General features: G+C 38.7%; 1 protein-coding gene across 1 annotated transcript in view; it reads right to left on the bottom strand.

The window, feature by feature from the left end:
- The window catches only part of LOC101849034 (CX3C chemokine receptor 1-like), a 215233-nt gene that overhangs the window by 92792 nt on the left and 116507 nt on the right, over window positions 1-5934 (bottom strand). The window lies entirely within an intron of this gene.

Raw genomic sequence — 5934 nt, 5'->3', positions numbered from 1 at the left:
TTACAATACTAATAATATGACATTTATATCACGCAAATCAGTGTTACAATCATTGTTCCATGCGCTTTACATAATTAAATATTCATTAAGAATATGCATATGTTCCGCACAATTTACAGATTGCGCCTTAAGACTGCGCATTCTAACGACGTATAATTGCGATCTTAAGATTGGGCTGCACATTTTAACGATCGTATAATTCACTTCCATCTTTATTCTTTTACTCACACCAAGGAACATTCACGTATATTTTCAAAAGCGCAAAAATATTAACATTAAAATTTAAATTAGATATGAAACTGAAGACCTCACAAGAAAGATACAATTGTATAATCGTTAAAACGTGCAGCGCAATCTTGAAATAGCTCCACATTCTTAAGATTGCCATGCAATTATACGATCGTTAAAACGTGCAGCGCGATCTAAGATCGGTAAATTTCGCGGAACACATACACAGATATCATACGTATGCACATAATAATATGCAGTTCTACATTTACTTAAAAATAACAGAGTAGATCCTTAAAGGAAATTATTGAAGACACTCTTTCTTACTAATAAGGAAAAAATGAGACTCATGTCAATTTCAATAGCGCCTTAATTACAAATAAAACAAACTACAGTGGAATTCAGGACCGAAAAAAAAGTGCTGACTTTGAGCAAGGTTGACTTTATCCATTGTACTACTCACCATTGAAAACTGAAGATGGCAGCTACAAAATTACAAAGTACCTGGTAATAAACAAGATGTAATCTCAATTTCAGGGGGTATAGTTCTGAAGTTGTCACCAAAACAAGAGATAATGGGTGAACAAAGTAATTGGAGGTGCGTACACCACTAGTTCAGGACCTAAATATCTCTTCTTAAATTAAATGAATTCATCTTGGGATTTAGCCCCAAATTGTTGACTTTACGCAATGTCAACACTCAAGCAGTTGACTGTACATCTATCAGAAACACAATTACTTAAACAAAGAAGGTAAGAAACGGGACCACAGTGAGGTGTTGACAGTAAGCAAGAGTTGACTTTATCAGGATTCCACTGTATCTGTTATTATTGATCATTATGCTTAAAACAAAAAGTGAAATAACTTATCATCAACAAAGGCAGCGTTCATCATTTTGTCAAAAATATTTTTTAAAACAGGGGCATCTGCAGAGCTGTCTTCCAAATATGGGTCCTGCTCCAATTTCCTGCTCTGTCTCTTCTTCCTCCACCTCCATTTTTCCTGTGTAAAGCCCTGTGCCTCTTCAATGCTGCAATACTTGGAAAATATTTTCCACATTCCGTGTGGCCTCTGCACACCACGCAGCCTTTCTTGACTAAGGCCACCCTTTTCCTCCTTATTTTTTCACATCACAAAAGTGTAATATAACATTGGTTCAAGACCCCCCCTTTTCCCCCTTTTTTTTTTCTTCGTCCAACAGAATATCATCACAGAATCATGCAAATGACAGAGAACGGTATAATAATCGTATTTTCCATTCAGAATTGATAGCATCTTAAGAGCCGTCGTGAAGATGCGGTTGTCTAGTGGTAGTGCCGTAAACAAAAACAGTGGGCACCGAATTGCCTGTGTCCGCACTCTCTGACTTATGAATAAGAGATGGCAATGTAGGTCAAAACAGATTGTCGCTTCTGATACTTCTTCGCGGTGCATCGTTGTCTTAGAACTACATTATTATTATTATAGCACGGAGAAAGAGAGGGTTGAAAGATTATTTTTCTCTTTCATCATCATCATCATCATCATCATCATCATCATCATCATCATCATCATCATCATCATCATCATCATCAGCATCATCAACATCATCATCATCTTTATCATCTTAGATTAGGAGCCAATCAGAGGGTTAACATTCTGAGATAGTGTTCAAACGTTTAAAGTACATTGTTTTTGTACAAAGGGAAATGTAGCTGTGTTGGTGATTGATGTGAAGGAAGGATCTTAAAATAAAACCGGCTCGGTGTAAGCGTCGTGCTTCATCGAGGCAAGGAAGCGACAAACTGATCAAATCAAGTCAATCCAAGAAGAGAAAGGTGTTGACAGCGGTTGACAATGTACTGTTCTTTATAAATTATGCTATTTTGTCGGTAGTTGATGAACACCACCAGTGATTCTTTCTTCTTTACAGTTCTTCGTTTGTTGTTTTTTTCTGTGTTTCTGGCTTGTACTCAGCACTAAACTGGTGGCGTCTGTGGCCTTGTGGTTAGGCTACCGGACTCGTAATCGTGAGGTTGCGGGTTCGGGTGTTCGAGTTGCGGGCCCGACGTTGTGTCCTAGGGAAAGGCACTTTACACGATTTTTCCTTACTTTACCCAGGTAGAAATGGGTGCCTGTCCATAGACAGTGAAAGATCTTGTCAGTACGTTATTTTTTAAGCGCCAATAAAATGGCTGCTTGCACTGTATTCTTCCCGGGAAGTTGAGGTTGTTTCAGAATGCTCTCGGGTCTGCTGGGGAAAAAGTATAGATTGTGAAGCGCATAGAGCTTGCTTTTGAGCGGGGATTTGCACTATACAAATGTTATCTATTATTATTATTATTATTATTATTATTATTATTATTATTATTATTATTATTATTATTATTATTATTATTAAACGCACCCAACGTACATTACCAAAATTGTGTCAATAGCCGAATTAAGAAATACTTTGTCAATAAATCTTCCAATCAGAATGCACTAAAGGAGAATTTTATTCTGTCGATGCCCCTTCTCTTTGCCTGCGCCCCTTAAAAACACACTCCATTTTTTAGATGTTTAATAGGGTTGGCATCTTTTATTCAAAAGTCAAGATTGGTGCACGAGACACTTTTTAAAATACTCCATGGGATGGACATTTTTTTTCTTTTTGCCCCCTTTTTTTTTGGGGGGGGGGGGGGTTGTTAGACGGCTTTGTTTTTTTTTATTTTTTTAAATGTTTTTTTCGGGGAGAGAGCGTCATCATTGGTGGTTCCAGTTTTTTAATTTGTCCCTGTTGTTTCTATTTGTCTGTCTTAACCTTGACCTGCACTGAATGATTGTTCTCGTGCTGGTGCACTTCTTGCTACTGTAAATCGCAAACTCACTAGCATTGTAATGTAATAGGAAAGCCTAGGAATAAACTATCCCGAAAGTATATAATATTATAGCTGGAGGCCCCCAGAGGCGCTGTCTACTTCTACTCATTTATTCCGTAAGGTTGCCTGTCAGTCGTGCAACATCAAATGATCGTAATCATATCAATATGTTTCTCTTCACTTAAAGTAAGTTGTGACTGCAGTCTCCCATATCTTGAATTTTAAAGATATATACTCCGTATCTGTTTCGTATTGTCCCTGTGCGTTCCCTTAAATTGACTTCAATTAGCAAAAGGGCATGAGATTCCTACGAAAGAAAACAAAATCCGAAATTCAACACTACAACACCCCCCTTTTTCAAGCCTCCCCCTCCCTTTCCACTATACACGTACTACACAGATAGACACGACATATTATTTCGTTTTGACTCTGTCCCCACCCTTGTCCCAACTTAAAACTCAACAAAACAGGACAAAAGAACAACAAACCCAATATCCCTTTTTAAAAACAAATAAAAAACACCCAAAAAAGAAAAGCACAATAAAAGGCAGTCGAACAGAAAACTTTTGTTGCATTTTTATCCACCGTCAACCGTTAAATTTCCTCGCTCGTTCCCCGCTCATCTCTCTGCTGAGGAAGCTCTTGACTTGGTAACGCCGAAAGCGACGATCTCTCGCTCCGCAGAACCAGACACTAAACCCGATCGTGGCACTAGGAGGCTTCGCGGCCTGGAGACAAGACTGTGACGCTGTAACGCTCTGACCTCGTCCACTCTCTGTTTTTGTATAATCCAGTGACATCATCAAAAAGCGTCACAGATCACTGTGATCCTGCAAGTTACTGGCAACTAAAAGTTACTTAAACCTCAGGCCCTGAGACCGGACTGTGACGCTGTAATGCTCCGACCTATTCCATTTTCTCCTCTTGTGTAACAGTGAAATCATCAAACAGAAAGTGTCACAGATCGCTGTGATCCGGCAGGGTACAAGCAACAAAAGGTTAGCTTCTGTAATCTCCAGCCCGGAGACAGGACTGTAACGCTCTGGCCTCTTCAACTCACTGTGATCTTACAGGCTACTGACATCTTAAGTTAGTTACTTTAACCTTTACAGAGCGCAAACTGCAGCCGTTCCGTCGGGAAATTCGGTATGTGCAGCAGCATTGATAATACCTTTGGACAAGTATGACGTCTGGATACCTGTGACGTGTTTGATTATTTTGAGAGAAGTGAATGAGTTAGTTATCTTTATCTGCCAGGGTCCCTTTTGTATAAAACTACCGAAAATGTACCATGTCAAATGATCACCGTGGATAAGCATCTACTCTGTATACTAATAAGAAAGGGCCCTAAAGACGATTGTAAAAAATGAACACCCAATGTAATCCTTAATTAAGTTTGAATTATGTCCTTTTGGTTTCCCGTAAAGTGATGACTTGTGTTTAGTTCCTCGTTTCCTAAAGTGGGTTTCTGTTTAAATCTTGGGCAAGGGCTTGGGACAAGATGGTCGGGACATAATTGTTTTTGATCAAAAAAGCAAAAGCGCACCAGCACCAAAAAAAAACCCCGGCCATTCGGTGCAGGGGAACATCAAGACAAGCAGACAACATAGGGAGAAAATGTAAGCAGAAGCTCCCATCAGCCGCCCAATTTTTAAAAAAAACCGGCTTATTATGAATAACTAGTGATTTATTATTTTTTTTTAGAGATGAACGTTGAGATTCTAAAACTACATTTCAACCACATTTTGTCTTTCCATGTAGTGGTGTGTCTGGATTTTTTTTTTTGGAGGCAAGCTAGTATTCTACCACTAGACTCACTTGGTTTGGGGGGGTTCGAGGGTGCGGCGTGAATAAGGGCAGATCTCCTCTGGATGTATGGGACTTTTATCTGCCTTATAAGTGGCATAAAAGAATTACGCACGTGCCGCGTAGTCCATCCTCTAACAAGAGCCGGTCAGTAAATTACCAATAGCAATGTCTTTCCTGGTCAGACATACGGATTTTTTGGCAAAGCTTACAACATAAGCAGGCGAAGATTTGTCATGTATAAAGTGTTGTGGGTTTTTTAGCACTTATCTATATCTTTATCATATTTCGAGTCTGGTTCACTCGCTTGGAAGGACTAACAATAATTACTGTAAGTCAACTCAAATAAAATCGTCAATGAACAAAGACGAAGAGAAAACAGTACTTGTAAGTAGATGGATGCCAACTGTTTTGTCCTGTGATATAAAAAGAAATTAAGATATTATGGTTAGCGCCACAATTTGGAACACATTATGTACGCGTAGTATTCTATCAAAAGATATTCGCAAAAGATAATGTATACCCTCAGCAGTTTGGTGAAGGCTGTCCATGTTAAAAATGAAAAGTTTCTTTTTTTGAAAACAACTTTTGATACAACCCAGCAATACCTTCCAAATTTTGACACTGAGCATGTAATAATGTTTCATAATAGGTCGGAGAAAAACAGGTGATATTCAACTGGAAGTCATGATTTTTTGACAACGAGAAAATCATTTTCAAGAAACGTGAATAAATGAAAAAGCTAGGATTAAGGCAGACTGCATCCATTTTCTTGGGGATAGTCCAGTACACTTGTTCTTGGAGAGTGCCTCTGGCAAGTACTGCACGTATTTTTTAACACTTCCCTGATTTTTCTGTCTGTCTGTCTCGCTTTTTCGAGCCCCAAGCAAATGTGCCTGCTTGTAGCGCAAACAAAAACACAAGAAAACCCGTATAGTTTCGATAAACAAGGATGAATTTCATTAGTTTCTCGACCACTTTTAATTGAAAATCCCTAGTTCTTCATTTTTTTCATATTCTTTTCTTCCTTCACTCCCCCCCTCTCTCTCTCTCTCTCTCT

This window comes from Aplysia californica, unplaced genomic scaffold, assembly GCF_000002075.1.
Source record: "Aplysia californica isolate F4 #8 unplaced genomic scaffold, AplCal3.0 scaffold00045, whole genome shotgun sequence".
Lineage (NCBI taxonomy): Eukaryota > Metazoa > Mollusca > Gastropoda > Aplysiida > Aplysiidae > Aplysia > Aplysia californica.
The sequence above is the reverse complement of the archived record's forward strand: the minus strand, read 5'-3'. Positions and strand labels throughout refer to the sequence as shown.